Source organism: Lygodium microphyllum, chromosome 8 (genome assembly GCF_053477565.2).
Source record: "Lygodium microphyllum isolate KBCC chromosome 8, Lygodium_microphyllum_v1.1.10, whole genome shotgun sequence".
In the NCBI taxonomy this organism is placed as follows: Eukaryota; Viridiplantae; Streptophyta; class Polypodiopsida; order Schizaeales; family Lygodiaceae; genus Lygodium; species Lygodium microphyllum.
Window position 1 is genome coordinate 68,584,518 of NC_141142.1, and position 18,575 is coordinate 68,603,092.

The following is an 18,575-nucleotide window of genomic DNA, read 5'->3' on the forward strand; positions in this document are numbered from 1 at the left end:
TGATATCCCATTTGATCCTGGTGGATTTTGTAATGAGTTGCCTGCTGCCACTAATTGTTCTATCTCTATGGATGCTTGGACGGGATCTAAGAACCCTAATACACTTCGTATGAAGGGAAGCATATGTGGAAAGCCAGTGTTCATCCTGATAGATAGTGGCAGTACCCACAGTTTTGTCAATAAATCCATTATGTACAAGTTGAATTGTGTTCCCACCGACTTACAGCAGCCCATTAGAGTACAAGTGGCTAATGGTGAAGAGGAAATCAGCACACAGATTTGTCCACAGGTTTCTTTGCAGATGGCTGAAAATTTTGAAGTCAAAGTAAACCTGATCACTTTGGAAATGGGGCCCATAGATATTGTACTTGGTTGTGACTGGTTGATGACCTTAGGCAGGATTACTATGGATTTCTCACAGTTATATATGGAGTTTTTCTCCAATGGACAGCTCATCCGTTTACAGGGGATCCCTAGTAAATCTGATTTTCAGCTTATCACCATTTAACAACTCAAGAAAGAGTACAAGAAGCGCTCACAGATATTTGTACTGCATTTGAACAAAGAAACACAGGATCAGCCCAATAATTCAGCAAACCATCCAGCCTTGACAGCTCTTCTTGAGGAGTACAGAGATCTATTTGAAGTACCTACTTCATTGCCTCCTAAGAGAGCGGTGGATCACCCCATTGATTTGGAACCCAACTCAAAGACGATCAATAAGCCACCTTACAGATTATCAAAATGTGAACGAGAGGAAGTAGCCAAGCAAATCAAAGAGCTTCTTGAAATGGGATTCATTGAACCAAGTTCTTCACCGTATGCATCCCCAGTCCTGTTAGTCAAAAAGAAAGATGGATCTTTCAGAATGTGCATTGACTACAGGGATCTCAATAAGATAACAGTGAAGAACAGGTATCCTATACCCAGGATAGATGATTTGCTTGATGAGCTTAAGGGGGCTCGATTCTTCACGAAGATTGATTTGAGATCAGGGTATCATCAGATTCGCATGAGAGAGGGTGATGAGGTCAAGACTGCTTTTAGGACTGATCGTGGGCTTTACCATTTCTTGGTGATGCCATTCGGCCTTACAAACGCTCCAGCTACCTTTCAAAGCCTGATGAATAAGATTCTACAACCTTTCCTCTTTCAGTTTGTCTTGGTGTTTTTCGACGACATTTTGATCTACAGCAAGACTTTTCAGGATCATTTGTCGCATATGAGGAAGGTTTTTGATGTGTTGAGACATCATAGGCTTTTTGCTAAGGAGAAGAAGTGTTCTTTCATGCAGACTGAAGTGGAATACTTGGGACATATAGTCAGTGAAAAAGGAATACAGGCCGATCCCAAGAAGGTGCAATGCATAAAAGATTGGCCAATGCCTACTACTACTACCTCTCTTAGAGGATTTCTTGGTCTATCTTCATTCTATCGCAGATTTATAAAGCATTATGCGGCAATTGCAGCCCCTTTAACTGACAGGTTGAAGAAAGAGGCTTTCTTTTGGGATTCTCTTGCAGATAGCAGCTTCAACCAGTTAAAGGAATTACTTACCTCCGCTCCTATTCTTGTATGCCCGGATTTCTCTAAAGAGTTTACTATACAATGTGATGCTAGTGGCCGTGGCATTGGGGCTGTTTTGCTTCAGGAGCATGGAGTAATTGCATTTGAAAGCCATAAGCTTACTGATAAGGAGATGGCCATGAATGTTTATGATCAGGAAATGTTGGCTATTCTGCATGCAATCAAGAAATGGCACCATTACTTATATGGCAGCCGATTCAGAGTGCATAGTGATCATCGCGTACTCAAGTATTTCCTGACTCAGTCAAATCTTACTCCAAAGCAACGACGATGGGTAGCAACATTACAAAATTATGACTTTGACATCACTCATACAAGGGGCAAAGATAACATAGTGGCTGATTCTCTCTCTCGTATGTGGGCCTGCAAAGTATCAGCCATGACGGAATTACATAGTGATTGGATTGAAGAGCTACAAGAGGCATATCTCTTAGATGAGGAATTCAGCCAAATCTTTCAGAAATAACAGCAAGGTCTTATGGAAGAAAACTCACATTACCAGCTTAAAAATGGTCTTATTTGGTGGAAGGGCAAGATTGTTATTCCCTCTACTTCTTCTTTCAAGCGAAAAATTATGGAGGAGATGCATTCTTCGCCTTTAGCTGGACACTTGGGAGTTTTCAAGACTTATGACAGGATCAGCAAGAGCTTTTATTGGAAAGGACTGTGGAAAGATGTCAAGGACTTCGTTATGAAGTGTATGCCTTGTCAGCAAAATAAGGATAGCACCCATAAGCCAGGGGGTTTATTGCAGCCATTGCCTATTCCTACGGGTAAATGGACTCATATTACTATGGACTTTATCATTGGCTTACCTACTACCAAGAAGGGGTGGAATAGTATTTATGTGGTGGTTGACAGACTCACCAAAGCAGCTCATTTTATCCCAACAAAAATTCAGTTTACTGCTTCTCAGGTGGCCAACCAGTTTATGGAGCATATTTTCAGATTACATGGATTACCGCAGGTGATTGTCCATGATAGGGACTCAAAGTTTATGAGTAACTTTTGGCAAGCGGTATTTACATCTATGGGTACCAAGTTGGCTCCATCTACGGCTTATCATCCCCAAACTGATGGACAGACAGAGAGAGTTAATAAATGGTTGGAGACTTATCTTCGCCATTTTTGCTATGATGTCCAAACCTCATGGGATTCTTGGTTACACTTGGCTGAGTTTGCTTATAATAATTCCACTCATGCGACCATAGGAGTTTCACCCTTTGAGGCTTTGTATGGTTACAAGGTGCCCCTACCCACAGTCATTTTTAACGAAAAGATCAACCCTCATGGGAAGGAAGAGTTGGATAGAATGCAGACCCTTCTTCAGCAATGCAAGGTGAATCTAAGGAAGGCTCAAGATCAGATGAAGATGTATGCTGATGAGAAGAGGAGGCCTTTAGAGTTCCAGGAAGAAGAGCTGGTTTTGTTGAAGGTGCCCAAATCCAAGTATTCTACATTGAAAGATGGATCCAGTAATAAGTTTGCCCACAGATTCTGTGGCCCTTACAGGATCCTTAAGCGGATTGGAGATTTGGCATACAGACTAGAGCTTTCCTCTTCTACAAAGATTCATAACGTCTTCCATGTTAGTCAGCTCAAGCCCTATTATGGTGATCCAGTGGATTTAGTTGATGAGCTGCCACCTATTGATGAAGATGGTATCGTTCAGTACATCCCAGAGGCTGTTATAGGTCAGCGTGAGAAGAAGCTTCGATCACGTTCTATTGTGGAATATTTGATTAAATGGAGAGGTTTACCCTCTGAAGAGGCTTCTTGGAGACCTGATTCAATATTGGATGAGTATCCATACTTGAAGGATACATTGGTGGCTGAAGCCTATTGCTTATGGAGCTAGTATTGGTGCAGACTGGTTCAGGACAGCACGCTGTTTTAGAACAGTTTTTGTCGTACTTCATTTTCAGAATTGAGCTATCTACATGAGCTTAAAGTACTCTTCAAGAGCTTCGTTTTGATATGTGGTACACCTCATTTGGACACTTCTATCAAAAGTTATGGCTGATTTGGTCCAGCAGGGACTGTTATTTCAGCAAGCTGTCTACTTTCTTCTGGAACTATTTGTTGAAGATTCTATGGCTCCAATGGCTTCTAAGGTTCTTCAAATCATGTATATAGCAGGGTCCACTTTCCGTACTTCAAATTCAGCCCTTGTAATGATAATTCTTCACTCATTCCCTATTTGTAAAGCTGTAAAACAGAGTAGTACTCTGTTCCATCCATCTTTTCTTTAGCTCTTTCTAGTTTTGTTTTTGGGGACAAAAACTTTTGGGAAGGGATGGATTGTAAGAAGCTGGGAATACTTAGAATGCTAATGATATGCCATGTCACATTGACACTGGTATATAAGGAGAGAAGTTGTAATTTTTCACATCTTTTTGACATATCAATACAATTACAATCTTTCTCTCCCTTCTTGCTTCAAGCTTCCATGGCTTCTTCATCTTTCCTGTCTTTCTCTCTCCAATTCTAGTCTTTCTCTCTCCTCGTCACTCTATTTCTCTCTCTTCTTGCAGTCTTTCTCTCTCCTCTGTAGTCTTTCTCTCTCCTCTTCTTCTCTCCTTAGTTCTCTCTCTGACATCCTGCCCATACATGAGAATTATGTATCCCTTCTGTCCAATAGAAGTACCCAGTCCAAATCACATGGTACCATAATTTCTATCCTTTATCTAGAATAGGAGCTTCCAACACCCCAGGCATTGGGCTCACAGCAGTCTACAGCTCCGTCATTCCGGACTCAGTAAGGGGTGTCTAGAGCTCCATTGACCCCAAGCATCCTAGGAGTGAGACACAACATCCATGGTTGGCCTTTTCATCACTCAACCTTCGGCCCGTGAATCGAGCAGTGCCCTCTTGGGTTGAAATGCGGCGTGAGCTTGGAGATGATCCACCCACGCAAAATATCCTTCCTTAATTAATCCAATTAAGAACCAAGCGCAATCAAGGCAATCAACCTAATATCATATCCTAAGAAGAACATTCCTTTATTCCCATGGCAACTTGTCATTACTAATCCCTTGCCATGCATTTACCATCAAACACAAGTAATTGGAAGAATAATCCAAACCATAATCCAACAATCAGTTTTGATAGTAAAAGCATTTAGCATGTTGTTCCATTAACCAATAGAGCAATGGTATTCCTTTCCAAACATTGCAAGAATAATCGCAATAATCTTCCATCGTATATTTGCTCTCCCCCTTGGGATCTAAGTGATTCTATGCAAACTTTACTTAACACTTTGGCTAAGACACATGCCAAGGTCTCATACCATTATGCAATAATGTAAATTCTATTGTGCACTTACATTGATCGACAGCCTGACCTTTTTTTCAACAAGTTTAGAAGTATTGGTCTATACTTGATCCCAGGGTTGCCTAATCCCATGAGTTCTTCCCGTGCCTTTGAGGCCTAGAGATGTTGCTTGCATCTAGCCCAATTCCGGAATAGGATTGATAAATATAGTCGCTATTGGACGGATCTCAAGGCATCATAGTTTTAATCCTAATGATTGTATTTGGATACACGGGCTTCTGCGAACCTCAATGTGTCATATGAGTAAATCTACGCTTGGTCGTCTGTGGATACAGAAACAATTTCCTAAAATCCCCTACGAGTTCATTCACTATTGAAAAATAATTCAAATTACTTGTTTAAAAATTCATGTGCATGCCAAAGTGACATACCCTATGTCCCAATGAATAGCAAGGATGGCAATCAATACTTGGATATTCGGATATGAAGTATCCTTACCCGATGTTGTATTCATATTCGCAGAAATGCCCTGGCTGATGACTCCATTGTCGGATGCAGGATTACCATTGACACGAGTATCCCTCCATTTGGGGGCCATACTTTCAGCTTATGAGTCTTTCTCTCCCTCTCTGTCTCTCGTTGGAGAGATAGTGTGCTAGGGTGACTCTTCTCGATTGCGATGGGGGGGTTAAACTCACAGGGAGATGGGACATTAAACTCGGGGAGATGGAGAGAAGAGAAACACGTGTGGCCACCCTCTAAGGAGGGGAAGAGGAATGGGTTCCTTCAGAAGGTCTCTCACTCTCTCTCTCTCCCTCTTCTTCTTTCTTCTTCTCTTCTCTCTCTCCCTCTTCTTCTTCTTCTCCTCCTCCTCTTCTTCTCTTCTCTCTCTCTCCATCTTCTTTTTTTTCTCCTCCTCTTCTTCTCCCCTCTCTCTCTCCCTCTTCTTCCTCTTCTTCTCCTCTCTCTCTGTCTCTCTCCCTCTTCTTCTTCTTCTTCTTCTCCTCTCTCTCTCTCTCTCCCTCTTCTTCTTCTCTTCTCGTCCTCTTCTTCCTCTTCCTCTTCCTCTTCCTCTTCCTCTTCCTCTTCCTCTTCCTCTTCCTCTTCCTCTTCCTCTTCTTCTTCTTCTTCTTCTTTTTCTTCTTCTTCTCCCTCTCTCTCTTTCTCTCTACTCACCTCTCCCTCTCTCTCTCTCTCTCTCTCTCTCTCTCTCTCTCTCTCTCTCTCTCTCTCCATCTTCTTTTTTTTCTCCTCCTCCTCTTCTTCTCTTCTCTCTCTCTCCATCTTCTTTTTTTTCTCCTCCTCTTCTTCTCCCCTCTCTCTCTCCCTCTTCTTCCTCTTCTTCTCCTCTCTCTCTGTCTCTCTCCCTCTTCTTCTTCTTCTTCTTCTCCTCTCTCTCTCTCTCCCTCTTCTTCTTCTCTTCTCGTCCTCTTCTTCTTCTTCTTCTTCTTCTTCTTCTTCTTCTTCTTCTTCTTCTTCTTCTTCTTCTTCTTCTCCCTCTCTCTCTCTTTCTCTCTACTCACCTCTCTCTCTCTCTCTCTCTCTCTCTCTCTCTCTCTCTCTCTCTCTCTCTCTCTCTCTCTCTCTCTCTCTCTCTCTCTCTCTCTCTCTCTCTCTCTCTCTCTCTCTCTCCCCCCCTTTTTCTTCTTCTTCTCTCCTTCTTCTCTTCTTCTCTTCTTCTTCTCTTCTTCTCTTCTTCTTCTCCTTCTTCTCTCCTACCTCTTCCCTTCTCTCTCTCTCTCCCTCCCTCTTTCTCCCTCTCCTCCTTGCAACGTCCTGGCCCCCTCTAAGGCTTCCTATCTCCCTTTCATTACGATTGGGGGGGTTATTATTAGGGCAGAATGCAGGCAGTGGGAGGGGGAGTGAGGTGGCTCGTTATCGTCCTTATCTTGATGGATTTCCTCTTCATTATTGTCTACTTTGCTGACGTCGCCTCTAACTCCCCGTCAAACTCATACTTCATCTCTTCCTTCATCTTCATCAACTGTGCATGCAGCTCCCTCGTCGACGTCGTCCCCCCCCGGCCACCTGTCGGCGACGACACGGGGGTTTTGGTCCGCGGGACGTTACACCAACAGATATAATCCCAACAAGGACAATTCACTTGATCATCGGGATATGATGGAGTAAAACGGTAAACATTAGCTTAATATTGAGAAAATTCTTACTGTTGTCTACCCACCTTGGACTGAACAACACCATGCTCAGGTGAGAATACACTATCATAATCATGGCATTGATAAGTGTAGCCTATAGCATCCTGCATGGCAGTGGTACCATAGCGTCGAAAGTATGTGCGACACTGCCAACACAAAAGCTGAGCATGTACGAAAAGATGCTGCTGACACAATCTACAACCAAATGGTGGATGGTATTGCAAACAAAAAATGATCACAAAAGAAGAACCACAACAGGCCTCTCCTCTCGGTGCATATAAGAACTTGCCATGCATCTGAAAACCCGAAATACTATAAGGCCCAACATGAATAGGATCAAAATCCATCCATAGAAAAGCCATATCTACATCCCATTAAAAACCCTCAAAAGAGAAAATAAATCCAAATATAGATTAGTTAAGGGGTCATTCTAACCACTTACCTAGCTATACCTAACTAAACTAAGGCACAAAATGTTTAAGGCAGAAGCCATTAACTCTAAAAATCTCATTTTTAGCATTAATATCCTACACATCAAGAGACCATTATCATAAACTTTAACAACCTTAAAAGGCCCTAACCAAAAAAACAATTGTTTCTTAAGAAATTTGTACTAGCGACTATCATATAATAAAACTAAATCGTCTTCTTTAAACTCTCGTATTTTGATATTTTGATCATGCCAAGCTTTACGACATTTCTACATTGCTTCTAAGCTCTGTAAAGCTAACAATCTTTCCTCATCTAACCTCACCAATTCTTTGCTTCAATGATTCAGCCTCACCTAATCCTAATGAGAGGGCGATTCATAGAGTAGGCAACTCTTGTTCAATTGGAAAAATAGCATTAGTTCCATAAACTAAGTTGAAAGGTGTATTTTGCACTATCACTTTATAAGTGGTTCTATAGGCCCATAATGCCTCATACAAACGTTCATCCCAATCTCGCCTATGAGAAGCAACCATTTTAGTTAAAATCCCGCAAATAATGTGATTGGTTACTTCAACTTGCCTGTTAGCTTGGGGGATAATAAGGTGTTGATTTGCAATGCTTAATTTTGTATATTTCCATGAGCTCGCTAATAAGACCATTCAAGAAATGGGAACCTTGGTCACTTACTAATTCCAATGGGCAACCAAAACGGATAATGATATTCTCATACATAAACTTAGCCACATGAATGGCTTTATCCATCTTAAGCACTTTCGCTTCCACCCACTTGGTAATATAATCAGTACAAACCAAGATATAACGATTAGATCTATATCTGGTTGGCAAATCAATTGGGCCCACAAAGTATATTCCCCAGTTCTCAAAAGGTGCTAATGCCAATATAGGTGTTAAAGGTGTAGAAAAACTCTTAAGAATACCAGTCCAAATATCACATTTTCGACAATAATAATAAACATCTTTAAAGAGGGTAGGCCACCAATAACCAGCTAATAGAACTTTCCTAGCAATTAATTCATTGACAAAATGGCCGCCACACGGCTCATCATGCAATGCCTTAAGAACCAGTGGAACTTCATCTTCCCTTACACATCGTCGATAAATACCCTCGCGTGGAAAAATTTTATAAATTTAACCCCCTAATAATACATAGGATTGTGCTTGCATTAAAATTTTTCCCTTTCGTCGTTTATTACCACCAGGTGGATAACAAGCAGTACTAAGAAAAATTGCAATATTAGCATATCATGGAACTTGCATGATCCACATAAATGGTAAATTTATTCCCTAATAAATAATGGCAAAATTTTTCCACTACAAATACCATTGATAAGCATTCTTTCTCACTGGTAGTATAACTTCTTTCCACATCACTTAAATTATGGCTTGCGTAATAAATTGGATGATCCACTTAATTATTATCTGCTTGGCATAAAACAGCTCCTACAACATACATAGATGAATCAGCATGAATGTGGAATTCTTTCATCCAATCTGAGGGTGCCAATACTGGTCCTTCAATTAACTTTTGCCTAAGAAATTCAAATTCTTCTTGACAAGCAGCAACCCAATTAAAAGGAGTATACTTTCGTAGCAAATTTGTCAAAGGTGAGGCCACTTTTGAGAAATCAAAAATGAATCATTGATAATAATTTAGATGCCCCAAAAATCCATGCAATTTCTTAAGGTTTGTTGGAGCTAGAAGTGTAGAAATCTTAGAAATTTTATTCGGATCCATACCAATGCCTTCTTTAGAAACGATATGCCCCAACAACGTTTCTTTTGGCACTCCAAAAACACATTTTTCAAGGTTCAAGGAGATACCTACTTCGTCACTATGTTCAAACACTTACGCCAATTGATCTGGCATTTCTATTGTCGTCCCGTAAACACAAAAATCATCTAGAAAGACTTCCATCCATTGTCATAGAAAATCTTGATAGGCCACAATCATAATTCTTTGAAATGTCGTAGGTGCATTGCACAAACCAAAATGCATTACTTTATAAGTGAATGTACCCCATTCAGTAGTAAAGGTAGTTTTGGATTGATCTTTTGGATGAATTAACACTTGGTTGTAGCCACTAAACCCATCCATGAAAGAATATAGCTCATGGCCTACAACTTTATCAAGTACTTGATTTGTAAATGGAAAAGGAAATTTATATTTACGTGTTTTGCTATTCAGCTTTCTATCATCAACACAAATGCGAATTTTCTTATTGTTCTTCTTGGGTACTACCACAATAGGAGAAACCCATTCACTATACGCAATAGGATAAATAAATCCTGCATCTAAAAGTTTAGTAATTTCAATTTTGGCAAGTTCTGCATACACAAGATTTGTTTGTCGTTGGCGTTGACATACGGGTTTTGTGTCTAGTTCTAGATCAATATAATGCTGACAAAGTTCAGCTTTAATATCTTTAAGGTTAGTTTAAGACCAAGAAAATTCCCTGACATGTGCTCGTAATACCTCCTCAAACCTTTCTCAATCTTGGGATTCCAATTGAACCCCAAGATTCAAATATTTCCCTTTTGCTATTTCTATTTTAACTACTTCCACTTCGGGCTCTTCAAGAAACAAAGAGGCTATTTTCCGAGGGGTGATTGTAGGTACATCCTCAGATATCCCCATTGATACATTTTCAAGCAAATTATTCCTAGCACTTGATTCTGGTTCTTTTTCCCTCGCATTCACAGAATGTACCAAGGGTACAGCCGTATAAGGAACAATAGTGAGATCATTCTAAATACCCTCAGTCATTTCTATCATGTGGACATTCAATAGATCTAGAAGTAGCTTACTGGTATGAATTCCTTATCCTTCACTCAATCCATGAAAAATAAGCTTCAAATTTTTATTATACTTTGTTGTGAACATGGTATTTATAGAACCTATCATCTGAAAAATATGCTCTTAATCCCATGGATATTGATCACATAACTTATGACGATATTAATGTAAGATCTTATTATTCTTTTTTAAACATTCTTGATCATCTAAACTCCAAGACCATTCGTTACCCTTAAGCTTAAGAATAATGAATGAAAATCCTCATTTTCCTCACCTTGAATTTGACAACTCAGATAATGTATGACTTGTTTAAGTTCTACAAAATCCCTAGGTGTTGTAGGTTCAAACCATCTAAGTTGTGGTTCCTTTCCATCCCCATACATAGTAAAATCCATCACCCTTTCTTTGGGATGAGGTAATACAACCTCTGGCATATTTTACATATTGATCTTAGTGGATTTAGATTGGACTCGTTGATAACCAACTAGTGGTCTTGATACATCTTCTGTGTAGTTCCATTGAAGCGCTTAAAGGGATGATACAACCAAGGAGCACCAGTAGGGGTTTTCCCTTGAGTTTCTGGTTCAAAAAGACACTTAGACTTATCTTTTTTCCAAAATGGATTAGTCTTTTCATATTTGCCCCAATAGTTCTTATCTATATATAAAACTTGTTCCATCTGTAACTCCCCACTACTAAATTTCAATCTCTATTCCTCTAAACACAACTCTAGAAGTGAAATTTCAACTCTAGAAGTGAAATTTCATCTAGATATCGCCTTTCTCTAAATTGAAATTCTGCCTTTTCTTTTTGTAACTCAGTAGTTTTCTTCATTACTTCATTTACAGCAGTCACTGCTACCTCACATTCTACTTCCAAAGCCTCATTTAATTCTCTAATGATCCTATCATAATTACCATGATGTTCACTAGATGTTTGTGCAAACTTATGTAAGGGGCCGAAGATGAGTCACCCTCATCATCCTACGATATTGGTCTTTGTAATGGTTTGCACCTAGTCCTACTCCTTCGTTCTCTTTCCTTTCTTTCTAACTGGTGGCAATAATTTTCCTCATAAGGGGAAACAGTAAAAACCCTACTCTCAGCTATGCCATTATGATTCTCGGTAACATCAAATTCTTCCATTTTCTCCAAAAAGGTTGTTGAGATTTCATCTACATTAAATGTGACATGCATCTCTTCTAATTCATCCATAGAAGCCATTTCTGCCTTGCTATACATTAAAAATGCATCTTCTTGATCATTTTCTTCCTGATCCATGGATGATTGAGAATATATTTCAAACGAATCATCAAAGTATTCCGTTTTCCCTGTAGAGAGCATTAAATAGTCTAGGGTTGTATCTTCAGACGTAGACAACCAATGAGTAATATCACTATCTGAATCATTGTCTGATGAAAATATTACAGCATCACCAATACCCATTCATTCTACCTTATGAGGCTGATGTACTATATTTACCTCCACTTTTGCTGCTCTTGCTGGCCGTTGTGTTCTAAATAACCAAGCATGACCCTTCATTATTGGTCCTCTCCATTTTTGAATCTTAAAACTTACTATTGGATTTCTCGTCCACTTCACTAACCATCTCATCTCCTAACTCTTTCAAAAATCCTTTCAAAATAACTTGTATTTTAACCCGATTATTTCGAGGACCAATCAAAATTGAAACTTTATACCAATCCTGAGTGCACTTTGTTTGGTATAACCAAGGTCAACCTAGCAACACAGAATATGAAGAGATATTTGACATTGAGCAAACTACTAAGTAAGTCACATGAAATTCTAAGCCAACAATTACAAATGTCACATTTCAAAGTAACCCCAAAGGAATCACTTTCTTTTGATCAGCCACACGTAAAACGACATTGGTAGGTTCTAGATTCTTCAATCCTAATTCTTGCATCATTTTAACTATCATTAAATTGATTGTTGAGCCACCATCTAACTACACTTCATTCACCATCTAACTACACTTCATTCAACAAGTGGCCATTAATAGTAGTATCTATAGAGCTGGAGCTCCTGGATCCACGAACAAATCTACTATTTTCACATCCTTAATTGCTTTCCTTTTAAAATAATTTACGATTACTTTAGGAACGTTAATTTCAATCCTCTTCCTTCGACGCCGAACTAATTTATGATAACACTGCTTTCGACATGCATGCGCTATTTCTAGCAATTGTCGAAGGTTAATGGTCAAAGATACATGTTCTAATGTAGCCCAAAGATCATAGGTCTTATTCACTGCTTCCACCTGCTCTTTACTTCCTTCCTTTTAGAAGGTATCAGTCTTTCGGGAAAAGGAGCTAACCCTACTTGAATCTTAGGATTTGCTAAAGGCACAGGTAATAATGGATGGTCTGAGGAATGTTGTGGAGAATCTGACTCAGGGAGATCTACATTAGGTTCTATATCCTTAGGTTTATCCTTCGCTTCTCCCTTTAATTGTAGACTTTCTTCCTCCAGACCTTGCTCCTCTCGTTACTGCTTTTGCACTCTAGTAACCATCCCAATCATGGGGTCAGCCTTAAAGGTCACCCTATAGGGTATGAACTTAGACTTAACTCCATTCTCTTAAAGAACCTTGTTGTTTCTACTTCAATTAAATTTGCGGATGAGGTTGAGGGTTCGTTAAAATTTTGCTTACCCTTGTCATTAGGTTGGTTATCTTCTTGCTTAGAGCAATCCTCTTTGTGATGCCCTTCACTGCTACATCTCCTGCATAGAGGAGTATAGTCCTGATTTTTATGTGCATTTGGACAATATGTAGCTATATGACCTTCATGTTGGCATTGATAACAAATTACTAGTCCCCTAGGCCTTTGTGGTCCCCCTTGCCCCACTGGATTATGAAAAGTACCATTATTTCTCCAAAAAGGAGAATATATTCCTCTTTTTCATCATTATTGTAATTATTTTGGGGTATTGTGGGTCTACCTTGGGTTGGCAATCCTCTTGGCCTAAAAGGTTGATTACGTGGTCCAATCACATAAGTCATATTATTACGATCCATGTAATTGTAATTCATTTTCATTGAACGAGCTTGTTGTTGCACTTGACCTATCTTATGCCAACAGTTTGTGTCTAGATGCCATGTCTTAAGGCAAAAGGTGCAAAATGGTGGATGGTCAGCCACCATTAGTCTTGAAGGTGTCGGGACACATGGACATACCCATGACACTTACCACACCAGATATTGGATCTAGGTGGGTTTGGAGTTGAGCTACTTGAGGATTGTTGTGCACTGAAAGATTGTGTTGTTATTGAATAAATTTCTTTCAAAGGTTCTTGCACTACACTCATAATTTCCTCCTCCAACTTTCCTAGGGATTTTGCAATAATATCAGTTACTTTCGCTTCATCAACAGGTGACTGAGATTGTAGCATAGAAGGCATTCTCGTTTGCATCATATAGGCTAGAATAGAAGTGTACAGTTTTAAAGGTACACTTGATACATTTGGACTTGCCGTTACCGATGGATTTAAAGGAACGGTCACATAAGACACGTTCTTAGATATCCCGCTTGAAGTGCTTGGATATTCCATCGGAGGTTCTTTAAATAAGTCCCTCCATCGTTGTTGGCTGAGTTGCACTTCTTCCCACCATCTAACATGTATTTTAGCATCTTCCAACGTAGCTAGCCGTTGTAGGCTAACATGCTGATGAACTTCAGGATTAAGCCCATCAATAAATTTATGCTTTTGTGTAGGTTCATCAGGAGCTGGATTCATCTTTCGAATAATTGTCTCCATATGTTCAATGTAGTGTTCAACACTTTCGGTTGTTCCTTGGGATAAATAATCCAATTGAAGGGCTAGTCTATCCTAGAAACCTTGTCGTCAAAATTTTTCCAGGAACGCTCTTGATAAGGCCGCATAAGTCACTTTATTTGGGCATCTAGGTTCCCATACCACCTTGCTGCCTCATCTTTTAATGTTGTGGGGAAGATATGAAGCTTTTGGTCATCGCCTACTATCTCATTGGCGACATAGGTCACCTCAAATCTTTGCAAATGCACATCGGGATCCTCATCCCACAGTCCCCCAAATTGGGTGAAATCAGCTAATCTGACTAAATTGCAAGCCATTGTTTCTCTAAATAATATCTTTAACCCTAAATCTTGGGTAATATCCAACCATGCAGGTTCCTTAGGCTCCTTAAATAGTTGGTACAATCCAAAATTTGAATCTAAATCCCAATCAAAGGGCAGTACAGTGCTTCCTACTATAGCATAAGCTTCACTCTCTCTACTTTTGCTACTTTGTCTACTCCTTTCCCCAATGACACTACTGGTATCTGAGGCCACTCGATCCCATTAACATGAGTCTACTTCACTTCCCATTGACGATGTTCTATCAAATGATCTACTAGGCCTAAAAGGTTCTACGTTTGAGTTAGACACAACATCTATCCCTAGACTCAATAATGCATTCACCCTCTCAAGTCTTTCTAAAAAGTTGTTGCATTGAATAGGTGATATTGATAACTAATTTCTATGATTTATCCTAGCCTTCCTCAATAGTTATGACACTCGTTCGTAGTACTCCAACTAATCCAATATCGAGAACTCAATAAAATTGCATATTCTCGCACTTTGTCTCTATCCTTATATTGGACACTAAAATGCTAAACCTAGGATTTTTATCCCTTTGCGAATTAACTTTAGAGCATAAATCCAATAGTTATATCTAATTCCTTTAATTATCAAATCAACTAACATTCCTCAAACCCATAAACTCTAATTTTCTTTTAAAAATATTTTTTATTGTCCCATATTGGTATAACTTAATACCTCGTCAAAACTTTTAATTTGCATAAAGTTAGACACATCATATTTTATATTAATAATGTTCAAAGTAATAGCATCAAATAAATTTTTTCTTCTCTAACCCCAAGAACATTTCATTAAACATCCAAAACTATATTCTTAGGTTTTCTATAAAATATCCTAATTTTTGTTGAATTAAAAACATGATTTTTATCAAAAAAATACTATAATTTTCATCCAAAATAAATGTTTTTGATTTTTAAGATACATTAAACCTCTTCCAAAAATTTTGAAAAATTTTCAAAAATACTTTTAGCAATATATAATTTATTAGAAAAATATTATATCTCATAATTATTCAACCAAATATTTTATAAAAATTTATATATATCTTTTTAAAGTTGTTTTAAATTATTTTTTACTATTTTGATTTTTAAATATAAAATCAAACTTATATAAATTCTAAAAACTATCCAAAGTTGAAATTTAGGTTCAGTGACATTTTATAAAAATTATAAACTAAAGAAATATTTATATGGAATCACTTTTTTCTATTAAATGAGTTAAGGCACTTACGTGAAGTACTAGAATCATAATTGCATCTTTGGAAGCCGTGTACTTTGCAATCCAACCAAGTCCTCATCTTCATGACCCTTCCTTTCTCCAAGATGATGACAGATGAAATCACTAAATTTAACCTTTCTAAGAAAATAGATTCCTTGAAAATCTTTCCGCTACTTATTGGGAAGTCCCATCGACTCGGCCAGTTGACGAACCCCCCCCTTTGGGATACATCCAAGAGGGAAAATTAGCTATGATAACTGTGACTGGGTAAGGTTAGATAGGAAGTACGTTTGATCTTTTACCTCATCTTGTGATAACAATAGTACAGTTGATCCATCTTTAGTTATTCAACCCTCCTTTTCTCCAACGGCCTCCAATAGTATCTTTTGCTCTAACTAATTTCCAAATTTTCTTTTAATTCATTTCCTTCCCTTCCCTTGTGTACTTCCAATGAAGGATATTTATAGATATATACATGTGGGTGAAAACCCTTTTTACACACTTTGCAAAATAATCTTTGGATGGATGCACTGCTCAACACCCAATGCCTTCACCACCCTTGCTCAGGAGACTAGTTTGACACATAGTGTCAAGGTCTAGAAACTGTACAGAATTTCCACAAATGTGAGCTAATGTTCTTGATGCAATATAGACCCAAATTGTTCCTTCGCACCCCCCCCTAAATTGACAAGGCAATCCACAACCCCCGTTACCATTCATTGTAATTTGTAGGTCAACTCGGTCCCTACTTTAATGTCCTACTTTGTAAAAATTCCCACTCTTACTTTGCCCCCCATACCATTTGTGAACAGTTCCAAATCAACTTCTCTCTAGGATAATTGCATTATAGAAACTGAACTTCTTTGTGTTTCTATTCTTCTTCAAAAGAGCCTGATACTCATGACAAACTTGAAGGAGTACTCTGCTAATTTCAGCAACCACAATATTTACCAAGAAATGTCCAACAATAAGCCATTGCATATTTGAACTCAACAGTCTCCATAACATACATGACAAGGCTCCACCCTTCTAATGACACAGCATTGCATACTAAATTGCGTGGGCACTTAAGTCCTCTATCTGAGAAATGTAAACAATATATTACATGGTAGGACAATTTGACCATATATCTACCTTATAAGCACATTGATTGGTCATGATTGGGATTCACTAAGGAAATCTATCAAATTTCATCTATAGCACTACCTTTCTCTCATACAAGAACTTCCTTGTATCGACATTAGACTGTAGAGACACGGCCTCCAAAAATAACAATAACGAGCACCGCACCTTCATTAAATCAATATAAAATGTTGGTAATAATGTGCCAATTGTATACAATTTTGCTTTAAAAAATTTGCAACAGTAGACATTGTTTCTAGGTGTTGTCATTGCCTTTAAGTGGGAGGTTATTGGGGGGTTAAAGGCCGTTGTGTCTAGTTGCCTACATTTACATGTACTTATCACCCTCACTTGTACACTATAAGTGGCGATCACCCATCACTAACACTTTATTCTTTATTATTACTATGACAATAGAATAAGGAAAGGCAAGTTACACATTGTGACTGTTGACCTTGTATTCACTTGTGCTTCCACTCGTACTCCACCTTTCAAAACGAGTGAAACTATACATATGGAAGGCTATGAATGGTAGCCTTGTAATCTTGATCCTTTATGTGGATGACATGTTTGTTGCTAGGAAGTCACTCATGGATTTTGATGCATTGAAGAATAGATTGCATGAAACCGTTGACATGAAAGACTTAGGGAATATGGGTCACATTCTTAGTATGCAAATTATGAGGGATAGAGAGAACAAGATTCTCTATTTGTTTCAAAAAGAGTATATTGGAAGGGTTCTTTAGTGTTTCAAGATGGAGAGGGGGAAGGCCATTAACGTTCCATTTCCTTCATATATGAAACTTAGACAAAATAATAGTTCTAAACTAGATGGGCCAAAGACTGAAATGGCCAAGCTATTTTACACATATGTGGTTAGTAGTTTGAGGTATACTATGGTTTCTACACATCTAGAAATTGCTCATGTGGTGGGATTTGTTAGCAAGTTTATAGCAAACCCTCATAAGAAGTATTGGAAAGTAATGAAGTGCATCTGTTCTTTCTAGAAATGTGGGCTCTAGAAAGTCTATGATAGGTTTTTATATTCACATTCACATATGCAATAGTCTCATGGGTCTCTCAATTGTTGCCATATATGACCTTATCTACCACTCAAGGATGAATATGTTGTAGTCACCACCACTAAGGCATGCAAGGATGAATATGACCTTATCTACCACTCAAGGATGAATATGTTGTAGTCCACCACTAAGGCATGCAAGGAAGCTATATGGGTTACTTGTTTAGTGAGAGATCTAGGCATTGTTGGATAGATTCCTATTTTGCATAGTGATAGTCAAAGTGCAATCCAAATGGCACAAAATCTTGTGTTTATGTAAATAGAAAGCATATTGAGATGAAATATCACTTCATCAAGGAGGTGCTTGAATAAAGTAGATTGAGGTTTCAAGCTTCATAGAAATGACAATCTTTCAGATCTTCTCATGAAGAGTTTGTCTTCCAAGGTGCTTTGCAGAATATACAGTGGTAATGGGCATTTGAGAGCATCTTCACTAATTATTATCCCTTAAAGGCAGACCTTGTACATGTACACACCATGTATAGGTGAAGATAATGAAGAGTAAGGGTATTTGAGTATCCACAAAAGCTTCTTGTGTACTTTTCTCTTCCTATCTCACCCTCTTGCTTGCTCATTTCATTAACTCCACATACCATCATCACTTCCTCTCAAGAGTGACTTCTAAGAAATAAGGGAACATCAGAATAGTTGCCATCTTAGCAATTGGATAGAATGTCTCATCATAATCCATGTCATATGTCTGTGCATAGAGTTTTGTAACCACTCTAACCTTATACCTACTAATAGGAC